Source organism: Curcuma longa, unplaced genomic scaffold (genome assembly GCF_044706935.1).
Source record: "Curcuma longa cultivar G26 ecotype Majalengka, Jawa Barat unplaced genomic scaffold, ITB_CL_G26_1.1 contig_8735, whole genome shotgun sequence".
In the NCBI taxonomy this organism is placed as follows: Eukaryota; Viridiplantae; Streptophyta; class Magnoliopsida; order Zingiberales; family Zingiberaceae; genus Curcuma; species Curcuma longa.
Genome location: NW_027435288.1, coordinates 42,173 through 56,931, shown reverse-complemented (window position 1 = coordinate 56,931; position 14,759 = coordinate 42,173). Strand labels below are relative to the sequence as shown.

General features: G+C 37.7%; 1 long non-coding RNA gene across 1 annotated transcript; it reads right to left on the bottom strand.

Moving 5' to 3' along the window:
• Positions 1–4,274: 4,274 nt before the first annotated feature.
• LOC141819561 (uncharacterized) lies at positions 4,275–4,826 on the bottom strand. Its single transcript, XR_012601091.1, has 3 exons — positions 4,699–4,826; positions 4,438–4,526; positions 4,275–4,335 (listed from the first exon to the last, which is right to left on the bottom strand). It is a non-coding gene; the product is annotated as an uncharacterized LOC141819561 (long non-coding RNA).
• Between the last annotated feature and the right edge of the window lie 9,933 nt (positions 4,827–14,759).

Below are 14,759 nucleotides of genomic sequence, written 5' to 3'. Positions count from 1 at the left end.
GCCCGCTGCGCCTCCTCTTGAGCGATAGCATGAGCACGTCCAACCTTTGCACTGGACAGTTGTGTAACTGGTTGAGATATAGGATGTCTCCACTCCGTCGAAATCTGACTCTGAGGTGCTGATGTCGTCTGAAGAATATGGTGAGAAGACAAACTGTGGGAAGTCGGTACTGGTGGTAACTGTTGCTGCACCGGAATCACCAAATAATGGATCTCTAGCTGTGGAGCTGTTGGTAACATGTTTGGCTGAGACACCACTGATAAATAATGTTGTGAGGGATACTGTGTCTCTAAACTAGTGGTGTACTGGAATGCTATCGGTATAGTTGCATGGTCCCTCCCCTGTAGTAGGTATATCTGTGGCTGAGATGACAGGGGTCGCTACTGCTGAGGGGCTCTGGTCGTCTGTGTCCTCTGCGATCGCTGCTGTGTAGCAACGCCCTCCAGAAGATGCAGCATCAGTAGGCTCCAACTGAGCCTTCAAAGTACAATCACCAGCTATATGACCAGGTTGCTTACAATAATGGTAAACAGCTTGATCTAACGGACAATCTACGATATGATGACTACTGGATCCACATCGAAAGCATTTTCCTTTCATAACATCCCTTCTTTGTCCCTCTCGAACCCACTCGAAGGTCCTATGGATGATCGATTACCCTTCTGCCATCTTGAAGAATCTCGTGTCTCTGATTCCTAAGCTGACCACTTCTGACCGATAATCTGTAAACTCGGACCCTTTAACTTTTCTGCGTCTCTCTCACGGTCACCTGCTGCTGAGTCGTCTCAATGATCAGAGCCCGATCCAATGCCTCTCTGAATGTGCTGACTGTACAACTCAGACATCTTCAATCGAATATATACAGCCAGTCCCTGAGTAAACTGAAACATCCGATCACTGTCTTAGGCTACTAAATGTGGGCAGAATTCAATAAGTCTAGAAAACTCAGTATGATAATCAGTAACAGATCGGTCGCCCTGCTTAAGGCTCAGAAACTCCTGACGCCGTGCTATACAGAATGTCATTGGAAAATACTATCTCTCGAAGGCCTCTCGAGAAAGATGACCAAGATAAATCCCACTCTCCGAGTACAGTCCTTTGAGTCTTCCACTACGTGGCAGCCTGATCACAAAGGTGGTACATTGCTAACTCAACTTTCTCTGCCTCCATACAAGAGATATACACAAATGTATCAGTCAGACTCTCCAACCAAGAGCGAGCGAGTCATGGGTTAGATCCCCAATGGAATAACGTCAAACGATCCTTGACAGACTTTGCCAGTATCGGTATGCGGCTCATATCCACTGTCTTACTAATCGGTACCGGATCCGTCAAGGGTATCTCTGGAGCTCGAGAACCCTGTCCCACAACTGGATGATTACGAGTCTGCTCCTGACTATCAATATCATCCTCAAAAATCCCCGGCTCCACAAACCTAGCAGGTCGTCTCCGTCACCGGCCACTTGATTTCTATGGGTCATAATATCACCTGGTAATATATAACTACTATAAATTTTCTAGAAATAGGAATAAATGCACTAGAAGTTCTTACTTACAACTTGTTTGGAGAATTCATGTCACATCTCACAACCTAGATCAAGTAACCAAAATTCGATAAACCCGATACGACGATAAATTCTAAAATAAACTAAACCTAAACCCCAAAATTAAATACGATGAAAAATCTTAATTAACTTAATGCTTAATCTAATATGAACCCTAAAACTTAAATATTTAACCTAATGTGCTCTGATACCAAACAATTGGTATCAGATAAACCTATAAATGCAATGTTAAATCCCGATGACTATAAATACACGATAAATCCAATGATAAATTCGTTAGACACCGAAAATGGACACAAACACAATGGTAAATCCAAAAAGACCTAACCTGCTCTAATACCACTAAATTGGTATCAGATATACCAAAAAATGCAACGATAAATCCAGAAAAATAATCGTAAAATCATGCTCTGATACCAATAAATTGTTACGTCCCGGGAGACGACCATCTGAAAAATTTCGACAGCAACTCCCCTGTAACAATGACATTTCCAGAATGCATACATCATACAGGCCTACACAACCATAATATGGACTACACGTCCATCAAACATACACACAGATGCATAACAAATATACAAACTCTAAGAATAAGGCTTCACACGACCAAAATTACTAAACTAATACATGCACACCAAAACCAGAATGTATAAACGATGAATCCACACAAACACAAGATATAAATTGTCACGACCCGGGAGATAGCCGTCCGAAAAATTTTGGCAGCACCTCCCCAGTATCCCTGATAATTCCCTGAATACAAACATATAATAAGGCCAACACGGCCTATCCATACTACAAAATATGGATTTATACAAGTAACAAAAGTAAAAGTGACCCACACGGCCACTTACACATCCTACACAAGCATAGCAAATAGAAATTCTAATTCTACACAACTACTAGCGAATAAACTCGATAATAGAGAAGATCTGAAATTATGCATGCGGAAACGTAACAAGTACAACTATGAAATCACGAATAAGAAACATGCTAAAGTTTCAAAATACCGATACAAAATCAAAAAAATTGATAGTGCAGAAAGTAAACAAACTACACACATAGGATCACACGTACTACAATACATCCACACACACATGTATCAAAATCCTCGTCGTGAGATGGCATAGCTGGCAGATCTCTGGCATCATCTGTAAGCTCCTACCTGATATCTGGGAAGATAGAAAAATCCCAGGGTCCAAAGATGTGAGTACAAATACTCAGTGGATAATATAGAAAGACAGTGCATGAAGAAGTAAATAGCAAGAGTACAAATACATACCAGAGATCAACAAGGTATCAATAAAATCTCTGCAGGTAATAACCAACTAACATGGATCTCATGTAATGCACCATATGAATGACATGTCACACATAATGCAACAAATAAGAATCAATCAAAGTATACAATCAAAATACAGTATACGAGTGTGGTCCAATACATATATATCATGCACATGATGCGCATATGCATGATGCAACTGCCTACACTCGCTACAGCACTCATGTATATATATGAGTCTGAGGGTGTCCGACATCGGGGGGTCAGTACTCCACGCCCTACAATAAAGTAGTCTGGTGACCCAAATCCAGAAGTAGCCATGAATAGCTACGTATATCCTATGGCCGATATCTGTCCTCTAATACTCATCCCCGAAGTACCATCCATGTACTCTCCGAGTACCACCCCTAGCCGGTGTTGAGGTCAAATCATCGACTCGGCTGCGTACACTGCCATACACTGCCATCATCACCGCGATGAAAATAGAGTATGATAACCACCTATATAGATATACCACTAAAGCCATCTACCATCACGATAGACCCACAACATTGGGATTTACAATTGTTATCATGCATCATGATGAGATGCTCAAATCATAGTAATCAGCATCTACCGTACTGCTCAACGAGCGTAAGTAATAAACCCTAATGATCATAGGTATCATAAGACAAGAGTTATAACCAATAATGATCACAGATGTCATACTCAAGGATAGAAACAATAATCAAGAATGATAATCCAAGATGAACAGACATAAGGACAAGCATGGTATAAACATGAGTAATATAAGAAGTATACCAATAACAGGAAGGAACAGAATCAAGGTATTAAACTACAACGACTGTAAAAGAATCATGCACTGAAAATGGAAAAGAACTGTATTGACCAAATACAGTAAATTACCCACCTAATGTATCGCAAGTTAAATACTAGAACCGATCCTCGTATAGTATCAAAGTCCTATAATCGCTCAGGGTCCTGCAAAAGGAATAAACAATATCCCTAAATACCATGATATACTATAGAACCCTAATCAAATCAAAGGTTAGTTTAACCCTATTTAATTAACCTAACTTGGGTTAGACTAATCTAACCATAGGATTGCTATTAACACGATTTAATCAAACTAATTAATTAATTAATGGTACTAACCAATTAACTAATTAATCGTATTAACCCATTAACATAATTAATCTTAGGTTTAATCAAACCTAAGCTAACCAACCAACCTAATCCATCCTAATCATCTCAATCATCTAAAGCCTATTGGTTCAACCCTAACTAGATTACACCTAACCCTAATCTAATCCAACCGAACACAACTAAACCTAACATTAACCTAACTAACCTAAACAAATCAATTCCATTTAATTCAAAACCTAACAGCTACCAAGAATTCACAAGTATTGATTTCTAGAGGCTTACCTCAAGTTGATGTAGCCTTTGCCCTGGATTTCCCTGCTCCTTTGAATTCACAAAATAACCCTGATCAAGTCAAGAAACCAATCATCTTCAATCGAACAGTACCCCAACTTTCTGATCTCTAACCAATTTTCAATTTAATCGGTTCAACAAGGAGGAACTCACCTCAGATTTGATTCAAGATCTTTGCCCTAGATCTAATCCATCAGATCCAAGCAACTCAGAACACGGCACAATCCATCAGTAGCATCCAACTGATCAAAGCACAATCCAACAGCAACTCAACAGATTAATTCCACCAAAATCTAACAAAATAGAGCAAGAATCCTACAAGTATTGGTTTCAAGATCCAAACTCATGAAATCCGGATACATCCTAAAGAGTCGATCATGATTAAGCAATAACCAAACCATATTCAGAACTTACCTAAACCAGAAGCCCTAGGATCCCAATTTCAGCTCCAATCGGTGTCTTGAGGAAGAAGGGAGGCGACTCGGATCGAAGCCCTGGATGACTGAGCTCGTAAGGTTTCCTCTGCTCGATCTCGATGAAGAGGAAATCGGCCGATCGGAGAAGAAGGGAAGAAAGGGTTCGGGAAGTATGTTAACCATCATATCACATGATCGTCTATATCTTTCTTGCGAGGGCCCAACTGATTGAGGGAATGAAGCGGAGTCGATTGGGGGAGGGAGCCTAGCTAACAGAGAGAGCTCAGCTGTCAAGTCTCGAGTTGACTCATTGAGCCGGATGTTGGATCCCGACCTGAGGTTTTTTCAAAATCGAGCTTGGACGCCTGAGTTGCATAAAATACTGAGCCGAGGGGTGGCCGAGCGGGATGAATCTGACAGAGTAGCCTAGAGTCGGAGCTCTGATGGACGTAGGTTATATATGATTTTTAGCCTTGTTTAATGCCCATCTACTTATAATTCATTGCATATGATCTCTATTTTAGCACACCTTATGTTACGTCCCAAGAGATGGTCGTCCAAAAAATTTTGGCAATATCTCCCCTGTAATAATGATATTTCCTGAATACATACATCATACAGGCCTACACGGCCATAATCTATACATCACAGATGCATAACAGATATACAAACTCTAAGAACAAGGACCACATGACCACAATCTATAAAACTAACACATGCACACAAAACCAGAATGTGTAAACGATGAATCCACACAAGATATAAAATCTTCGCAGCAGAAACATAACAAATCCAAGAAAATCATACAACCATGAGTATAAGTCTAAAACTCCGATACTCACAGAAAGTCTACCAATCCACAAATACAGTCTATATATCGACCACAACAGAATCCATACAAACCAAACCATATAAAATACTCTGCTGTGAGATGGAAGCAACCTGACAGATCTCCAAGCTCCAAGTAAAATCTTATCTGCTACCTAGAGAGAAAATAAGGCAATCCCAGGGTCTGGATAGTGAGTAACAGATACTCAGTGGAATACAAGATAGAAGTGCACAATATGATATATCAACTGAGATAACAAAAGGTATACAGTCTCTATAATAGATATATAAAGAAAAGGTAAATATCAATCAACAGGTAACAGGAATCGTGTAAATTCATACAGTGCATGTCATGTCATACAATGCAATAATAATATATCAAACAAATATAACAGTCACACACAAATATGCTGTAGACAACAATGTAGTAAAGTATAACAGCAAATGCATGCAAATATGCAACACACATCACATGCAACATGCATGATCATTGTCTGCACTCGTCATCCTCAGTCACTCACCCAGTGTAGTGAACTAAGGCGCTAAACAGGACATACTGTACAAGCTCCAACAACTAACCACTGTTAATCAAGTGGGGAGTGGGCAATGTATCTCAGAAGGGCTATCTAGCCAGTCCTGGTAGCACCCAAAATGGCACAACAAATATTATCACCCCTGTGCTACCATAAGATGGTGTCAGCTAAGTGCCAACAACAATAACAACAGTCAACAGCTGTCAACAACACCTACTACTAGCATGTAGATGTTATGATGATCAACTCAATATACAATAGCTACAACTACTCAGCATAATCAACATAATACAAGATCAGCGATAGGTAAATTGAGACTGTACTATCAATGGATAGATCAATCAAAGGTCAACTGGTATATATTAAGCAACGAGTAACAAGGTGTCAACTAGGTAGCTAGCACAAGTAGCAGAAGTATCAACAGGATAGATAAACAATATATAATAGGTCATGCACTAAAATAAAACTTATAGTGATCAAGTACAGGATACCCACCTGAATCTGACGAAAGTAAAATAAGAACCCCCAATATATGCTCCGAGTATAATAGGACCAATCAAATCAAGGTCCTGAAATTAAACAACAATACAATACTTACTACGATGATACTGTATTAAATTTACAGTAATTAAACTTCATAATTTAATCCAACTAATCTCTTTATTAATTGATAAATCAAATAAATGGATTATCACTCCCGTTCTAATTGTTAATGATCAACTTAGCATTTAACATGCAATTAAGCCAATAGAATCCATAATTCCATTTGTTACAATCAAATCCTACATTAAACTAATCAATCCACACTAAAATTCATACTTAGCTTTCATCAGAGTTAACATAACCTAATCCTATGATATGATAAAATAGATCAAACCCATAGAAATGAACCTAAATAAATTTTCAACAACAATCAACACTTATAACCTCACACCGGATAGATCAACACATGGACAGAAACTCACCAACAGATCAATTCAAGGAACCCAACCACCCATCCAACAGATCTACACACCAACCACAATCCATAGCCAAAACTAAAACCTAATCAGATTCTAGGAAAGAACTTACCTCAGATCCAGTCGTTCTTGCCCTAGATCAGTCTGATTCCAACCCCTTTCTTCTTCTTTGCAGATCCAAAGCAATCAATCTGATCAGAGCAAGGTTCATCAACCAAACGGCTTACAAAATTCATCATCAAAACTGATTGGATTCAAGAAAAACAACCTCACCTCGAATCTGATTATGCCCTAACTCCAATCTCTAATTTCGATTTCTCCTCCAATCCAATCTCCCTTCTTCTTCCCTCACGGTCAAAACCCAAAGATATTGATCAGATCATAGCAACGAGCTGTGGAGAGGAAAACCGATCAAAATCTCAACTCAAGAACCACACACAACCCAAAACCTAGATCAATCTTCACTTACCGACCGCCTCTTCCTCTGGTTCGCCACTTGGACCACTACCGCCTCTTGTGCGATTCCAGTCGCCTCTGGCAAGAACTAATCCCCAACCGATCCAGCTTCTAGTCACCGACGTTTCTTCAGCTTTGGCACCGGCGTTGAGGCAGCAAAATCGTTCAGCGTCGACGAGAAGAGAGGAACAGAGGCTGCGTCGAAAGAACAGAGAAGAAGAAATCACCAATGAGAAGCTACAGTAATCGATTTTTAACACAACCTTAACGGGTTGTCGGATCCAATAACCCAAAATCTCATCCAATAACCCTAATGCATTATCAATAAAGGCAAGATTTTTTATTATTATACTTACTTTATGTTTGTGTTAAATAACTAAGTATAGTCCTCGGGGCAATGGTGCAACGGTAGGACATCCGGGTTGTGACCTAGGGACCCGCGGTTCAATCCCCAGCTACGGCGTATTTGTAAGAATTTTCTTCTAAATGGGGAACGCAATCAAAGGATGTTGGGCATCTGGATTGGCCGCCGTATGCGCTTCCCGATTTACCCTGGTGGTCGGTGGGAAACTTCCGTGGGACCAGGCCGGCCACCCCTAGGGATTGAGTCCATGAGACTGACTGGGATTTATCATTTTTTTAAATAACTAAGTAAATAATGTCCTTGGGTAGCTAGTTCTAATCTACATTATATCGATTGTTTAAATCGATAGTGAGATGATGTAGAGAACACTACTCTTAATCATTCCTAGTCAAACATTAATAGTCAAGGACGATATTAATGCATTGAGACTAGCATGTAGGTTAACTAGATGACTTAATCTAACAAGTTATGGATATAGGATATCGAATTGACACATGAGTATACATTGGAGAATGTATACTAAATTGACCCTCATGAGAAATTTCATGAATCATTATATGAGTGTCATAAATTTTCTCATGTGACTATTGGTATGAATAGTCCTTAGACTTGAAGTCACTATGGTTCCCTACATAATGAGTTATGTACTTTGGTGTCATCAAACGTCATCCATAACATGTGAACTATAAAGGCGATAACTAGGTATGTAACGAATTATGCGGAGGAATGTGAGTGATGTAGATGAGATCTATCCCTCTCATATAACGAGAGTAATATCTTGCGACCTCTTGATAGAGTAGGACCACGAAATGCATGGTCATACTCAAATGAGTCAATATGAGATATTGAGCTCATTTGCTAGAGTGAGTCTATTTGGGGATCAAGAAATACAAAGATTGATAAGAGAATGACATAGTCTATGTCTCATTGATCAATCAGATATCGAGGATAGAAGGACATGGTCATACATTATCATAGTCACGAAGGTTATGTCGGATCTCGATATTCTTGTCACTTGGGTAGCAATGATGCATTGCTAGATGTCACTCATTGCTTATGTTTCCAAAATGGATTTTAGAGACATTACTAACGTTACGAGAACATATTAGGTTACACACAAATAACATTATATTTTAGAAATGGGTTCATTTTAGTTTAACTAAAGGAACAATTAAACTCATTGGATGACCAAGACTTGAGTTAGACTCAAGTTGGTTAAATTTGAATTAGACTCAAATTAAACCAAGTTGATGAATAAAAGTTAATTCATCATGCGTGATTAATGTGAATTAATCATGCATTGAAGAAGAGGAAGTTATCATGCATGCAAGTTATCATGCATAATTAATACGATTAATCATGTATTGATGAAAGAATATCAAAAGGCTAAAAACCTTTGGTATTCATGACATGAGTAAAACCTTTGGTATTCATGACATGAGTATAAAAGAGTTTTTAGTCCAAAAATTCATAAGTTTTTTCATCCTCTTGCCTTTCTCTTCTTCTTGAGCGAGTCTCATCAAGGGGTTGCTAGCACAACTCAAATTTTCTCCAAAAAATGAGTGTTAGTGTGGATACGCATAGAGACACGGACACTTGAATGTGTAAGAAATCCAGCAAACTTTAGACAAGCGGGATAAGCGAAGGGCACGCTCCAAAGGTATACCCTATTAAATAGGATTTTGTAAATCTAACTTGTATGAGTTTTCTTTCATATGAATCACTCAAAGGATCTTTTTTCCACTGCGAAATGTTATTTATCGCATAAGTTTCCCTACAAGCTCACCATAGTGGCTTTATCTAGCCATCATGTTGATAAAATTTAATAATTTGCACATGGGTTGTTCTAATTTTGCTTATTTCTTATTTGTTTACTTAGTCATAAGGTTATTGGGTTAGTGCATACTTCATGATTAAGGAGTTAGTGGATTAGTGCACGAAGTTAGTAGGTTGATCGATGCATATTTTATGATTATGAGTTAATGGGTTAGTCATTATTATTTTTGGTTACGTATTAGCATATTTATAGGCTATTCGTTTATCGGTGAATTAAGTAGAATTTATCTACCAACCTTTCTCTATGTTCTTGATTTCAAAATGTTACCTGGTGGCCGGTGGAAAATTTCTGTGGGACCAGACCGGTCACCCCAGAGATAGTCAATGGGACTAACTAGGATTTATCATTTTTTTATTTCAAAATGTTATTGTGCAATTATGTAGAAAACTTTTACATCAAAGTAGATTGTTGTTATCAGTTGTATTAGAGCCATGTTCCGAAGAAAGTCAAAGTGAAATTGATTTTTGAAAGTTTTATACTACGAGTCACTCCACACTTCGATAGTCATTGTGACTCACTCATGGAAAAAATTTTAAAGTTCAAGGATATTGGACGGTTGTTGCTTTTGGAATTAATATAAAAAATGATAAATCCCAGTTAGCCTTATTGACTATCTCTGGGGGTGATCGGCCCGGCCCCATAGAAGTTTCCCACCGGCCACCAGGGTAAATCGGGAAGTGCACGCAGTGGCCAGTCCAAACGCCCAGCATCCTTTGATTGCGCTCCCAATTTGGAGAAAAATTTCTACAAATACGTTGTAGCTGGGGATCGAAGCGCAGGTGCATGGGTGATAACCTGGATGTCCTACAGTGGCACCATTACCCTAGGGACGCTTTTGGAATTAATATAGAACCAACATAAGGTGGTGCATTAACATATGGTAAAAGACTAAGATTGGGGGGGTTAAAATTGAAAGATTTTAAAGCAAAAAAAAATTATTTCTTTCAAGTTAGTAATTGTTCAATCTTGAAAACTATGCTTTGCAAGGATATCAACAAGCATTTTTTGGATTTAATGAAAAAGAAGTATCAAGGTACAACACAGGCTAAATTAAGGCAAGCACTTCATTTGGAGTTCGAAATGCTTCGAATAAAATCAAGAGAATTAGTTACAAATTATTTTTCTAGAATAATAGCAATTACAAAATGCAAATCCACTAATCAAATAGTTATCTCATTTTCAGAGGTGGAGAATGTTATAATTCTCTTTTTATAAATAAGGAATGAAAAATAAAAGAAACTATAATAAAAAAATATGAAACCTTTATAGAAATTGACTATAATACTTCACAACAATGAGATGGCAACAAGTGCACAACAAAAAGTAAAAGATGTAAATGAATGTTCTGTTCAAAGTGTCTTCATTCAATATTTATAGAGTGGAGAGTGGATTAGATGACCAATAGTTGATTGAATAGCTCCAACTAATTGACTGATTCACTATTCACTTATCTCGGGACCCTATTTACAATGATTGTTACTACAGTTAGTTGATTCAAACTTACTATCAGTTGACCAATTGCCTTCCATTAAACTCTTGTAGATCAATCTTAAATTTGGTTTCCTTATTCACAATTGGTTCTTTTGATTTGTCATTGGTTCTTGACTATATCATAAATCAATTTTTTACACTATCAGTTGACTAATTGGGATAGATTCGTGAATGAATTTTCAAACGAATGTGTCATATGTTGACTATTTGCACCACCATTACGTTCACTTGGATAAATCTTTTTTCACTATTGATAAGGTTTTAGTCGACTACAAGTAAGTGCCTTCGATCAACTTATATCTTTTGGCACAAACTTATCTTGTACGGACAAAGTTATACAACCATTTAAATCAATTTCAAATCCAAAATGCATATCAATCGAATCAACAATCAATTCAAGCAACTTCAATCAACTATTTGATCATTCAATCAACTCAATATGTAATAAAAAATCCTTATCTTCTCAAATAGCAAGTCCACAATTGACTATATCATCAACTTAGATAATCAAACAATACTAGATATAGATACCATCAACTGATCTTTCTTGACCTTAGGCAAATTTGTTGACTTCAATCTAAAACACTTATTTTCTAGTCAAGTACATGCTTAAGTAGTAAACTTCTATCAAAAAGCCAAAATATATTTTACTCCATCACTCATCTTGTATGTCTTTATGTTGATCATGCTCTTCCACTCAAGACCTTGTCAATAAGCATACATTCATTGAGCTTGGCCTTCAAGTCCTCCTACCCTAAACCAACATCTCTTCAAACACATAGATGATCTTCGACATTTGTCAAACCTACTAAGAATAGTTCTACTTTGGGGATTTCTTATCTTTCTATGAATTTACTCCTTTGAGTCTTCCATAAATAAGGAGTTCCACCTTCAAGACTATCATCGACTAAGGTTTCATCTCTTCCATCTACTAGTAGTTCTAGCTCAAGGACTTCCATCTGTCAAGACCTCTCTTAAACTTTCATTTGCCAAAAGTTTTACCTCTAGGACTTTTAGTCTCTGACATGCACCTATATTACTATGGATGAGATATAGAAAACAAGTCGAATTATATTACTATGGATGAGATAGGTTCACTTGGATACACTATCTATTGAAGCTTATATATATTTTATCTCATCCACCCTCCCTCCCTGTATTTTTGTATCCTTTAGAGTGAACAAGTACTCCAAAAATATAACGAGAATTAAACATTGTTTGAAAGTTGATGAAATCTCACTATTGTGGGTGGCGCACAGATGAAAATTTTGAGCTGAGAAGAGTGAAAATTAAGGTAGTGTCCATGTCAATGCATATATGTTGCGACATTATATTATATTACAGCTGATATGATTCTTATCTTGTCACGTACGGTGGAATTATATATATATATATATATATATATATATATATTAATTAGGAGCTAGCGAGATCAGCATTAATACAATTAGTCAAGTCGACCTTAACTTGGATCGGATCCTATCGTACGTGTGGTAGTGGCAGTCGAAGGTGCCTGCATGGCTCGACATGCATGGCTTGGTTGGATTGATTGACGGGCCTGTCATTCACCAATTAACCCACATTAATTTATTTATAAATGTGGAGATCGAGGGCATGATATTGGCCGCTGACGTATTTATGGAATCATCCACTATACAAGAAAGAACTTGATCGATCGATCGATCGGTAGGAAGTGTTGTTGGACATGCTTGGAGCTAGCTAGAGAGATTCATGCACGTTGTCTTTAGAGCTTTGCAAAAGAGGGGAGGTTGAGGTACATGGAACATGGTGGTGTTGTGTTTGTCAGTTGTTTTTGTCAAGAGGAAGAACCTTGGGAGAAAGAGTTAGTTCTATATATCTAATTAAGGCACCGGTTTATTTTGTGCATGGATTATAGTTACGTTTAGTTGTATACATTATGGCAGTCAATGAGTCGTGCTCGTCCTATTCAATATGAACTCATTGTTATGGGTGGTTAATTAGGAGTGTAGACCGACAGAAGAGGGGGTGGCTCGACCTTCGGCCCGAGTCCCTTGTCGGTCTGTATCTACCGACTCTAAGGCTGATCCGATTCAACCATCGACTCGTGATTCTTTCCCCCGGAACCCAAGCTGGGTCATTAATTGAGTCGCCCACCGAGTCGAATCCTTGCTCGATCCGAATCCTTACTCAAGCCGAATCTTCCTCGAGCCGAATCCCCTTACAGACCCAGTTCCCCACGACGCCGACTCCTCGGTACCCTATGTACAACTCCAGTCGGCGTGGCTACCTCACCCTCAGTCGGATTCGATTAAGGTCCATGCAGAATAGTCATTACAGTACCCGACTCCATTAACTCCATCATTTCTTCTGACAGTCTCATGCTCCGTATTTATGAGCGCCGCCCTAACGCCCACGTGTGAAATGACCTTACAAATGTACGTCAATGATGGGATCTTCACTCTGATCATTCCATATCTTTCTGACAAGATCATACTCAAGGATGGAACATTTTCTTTAATTACGATGGGACGCCTCATTTAATCATGATGGGATATGACTTCTCATCTCACTTATATAACGGTCACTCCGCTCCTTACGCAGGTACACGTACACATGATCACACATTCACTCCTTCATTCTCCTCTCTTCTTTCTCCTTCTTCCTCCTCTTCCCTCACTCGCTGACTTAAGCGTTGGAGTGGTCGCGCTAGAGCACCCTTGGCCTTCCCTCTCACGTTTATTTTAATTGCAGGACTCGGCGATTTAACACCCTTCAATCCGGTTCCTTTCTGGTGAGGTGATCTGGTCGGTGATGCGTCCCTAGGTGGTTCTCAACCGGAACACTCATTTTACAAAATGTAGTCGTCTTAATTTTTTGATTATTTTGAGGGCAAAGTGCTTACACTAGTAATTAATTTTTTATTTTAAATATATTCTTATTCTTGCATTAGAACGTATTAAAATAAATTAGTTCAATTTAATAAAAAAAAATTTATCAATTTATCAAAATATTTAAATTAAAAATATTCAAAATCACTTTACAATTATTACAATTACTCCATAATTATTACAACAGTGCTAGAATTAAGATAAAATATGATGAAATCCTTCTATTTTTTAAAAGCAGAGAGAGCTTTTTGATGATTCTAATAATTAGATATATTTTTTATTTTTATTGTTATTTTTAATCCCTACGGTTGACAAAGATAAAATAGTTATGCTTATTAAGGAATTAACTAAAAATAAATACTAACAAATTTCACACTACTATTTTATTAATTCTGTTGTCAAAATTTATTAAAAGAAAGTAATTATTTTTTAAGCCAAGCATATAACTCCAAAATCCAATATAAATATTTCATTGGGATATAAAACTAGAAGAATTAATTATAGAGAGGACGAACTTTTTTTAATTTTTTTATCCTTTCCATTATTTACTTGAAAAATATATTTTAAAAAAATAAACGTCGAATGGATAAGAAAGTCTATTAATCCATCACTTTGGTTCCTGTATATACTGAATAAATCCAATTTGAGCCAGGTACATAAGACAATTTGAATGGTTCAAACAAACTTGATAGTCTAATGAGCAAGTCTGCAATGAATTTGT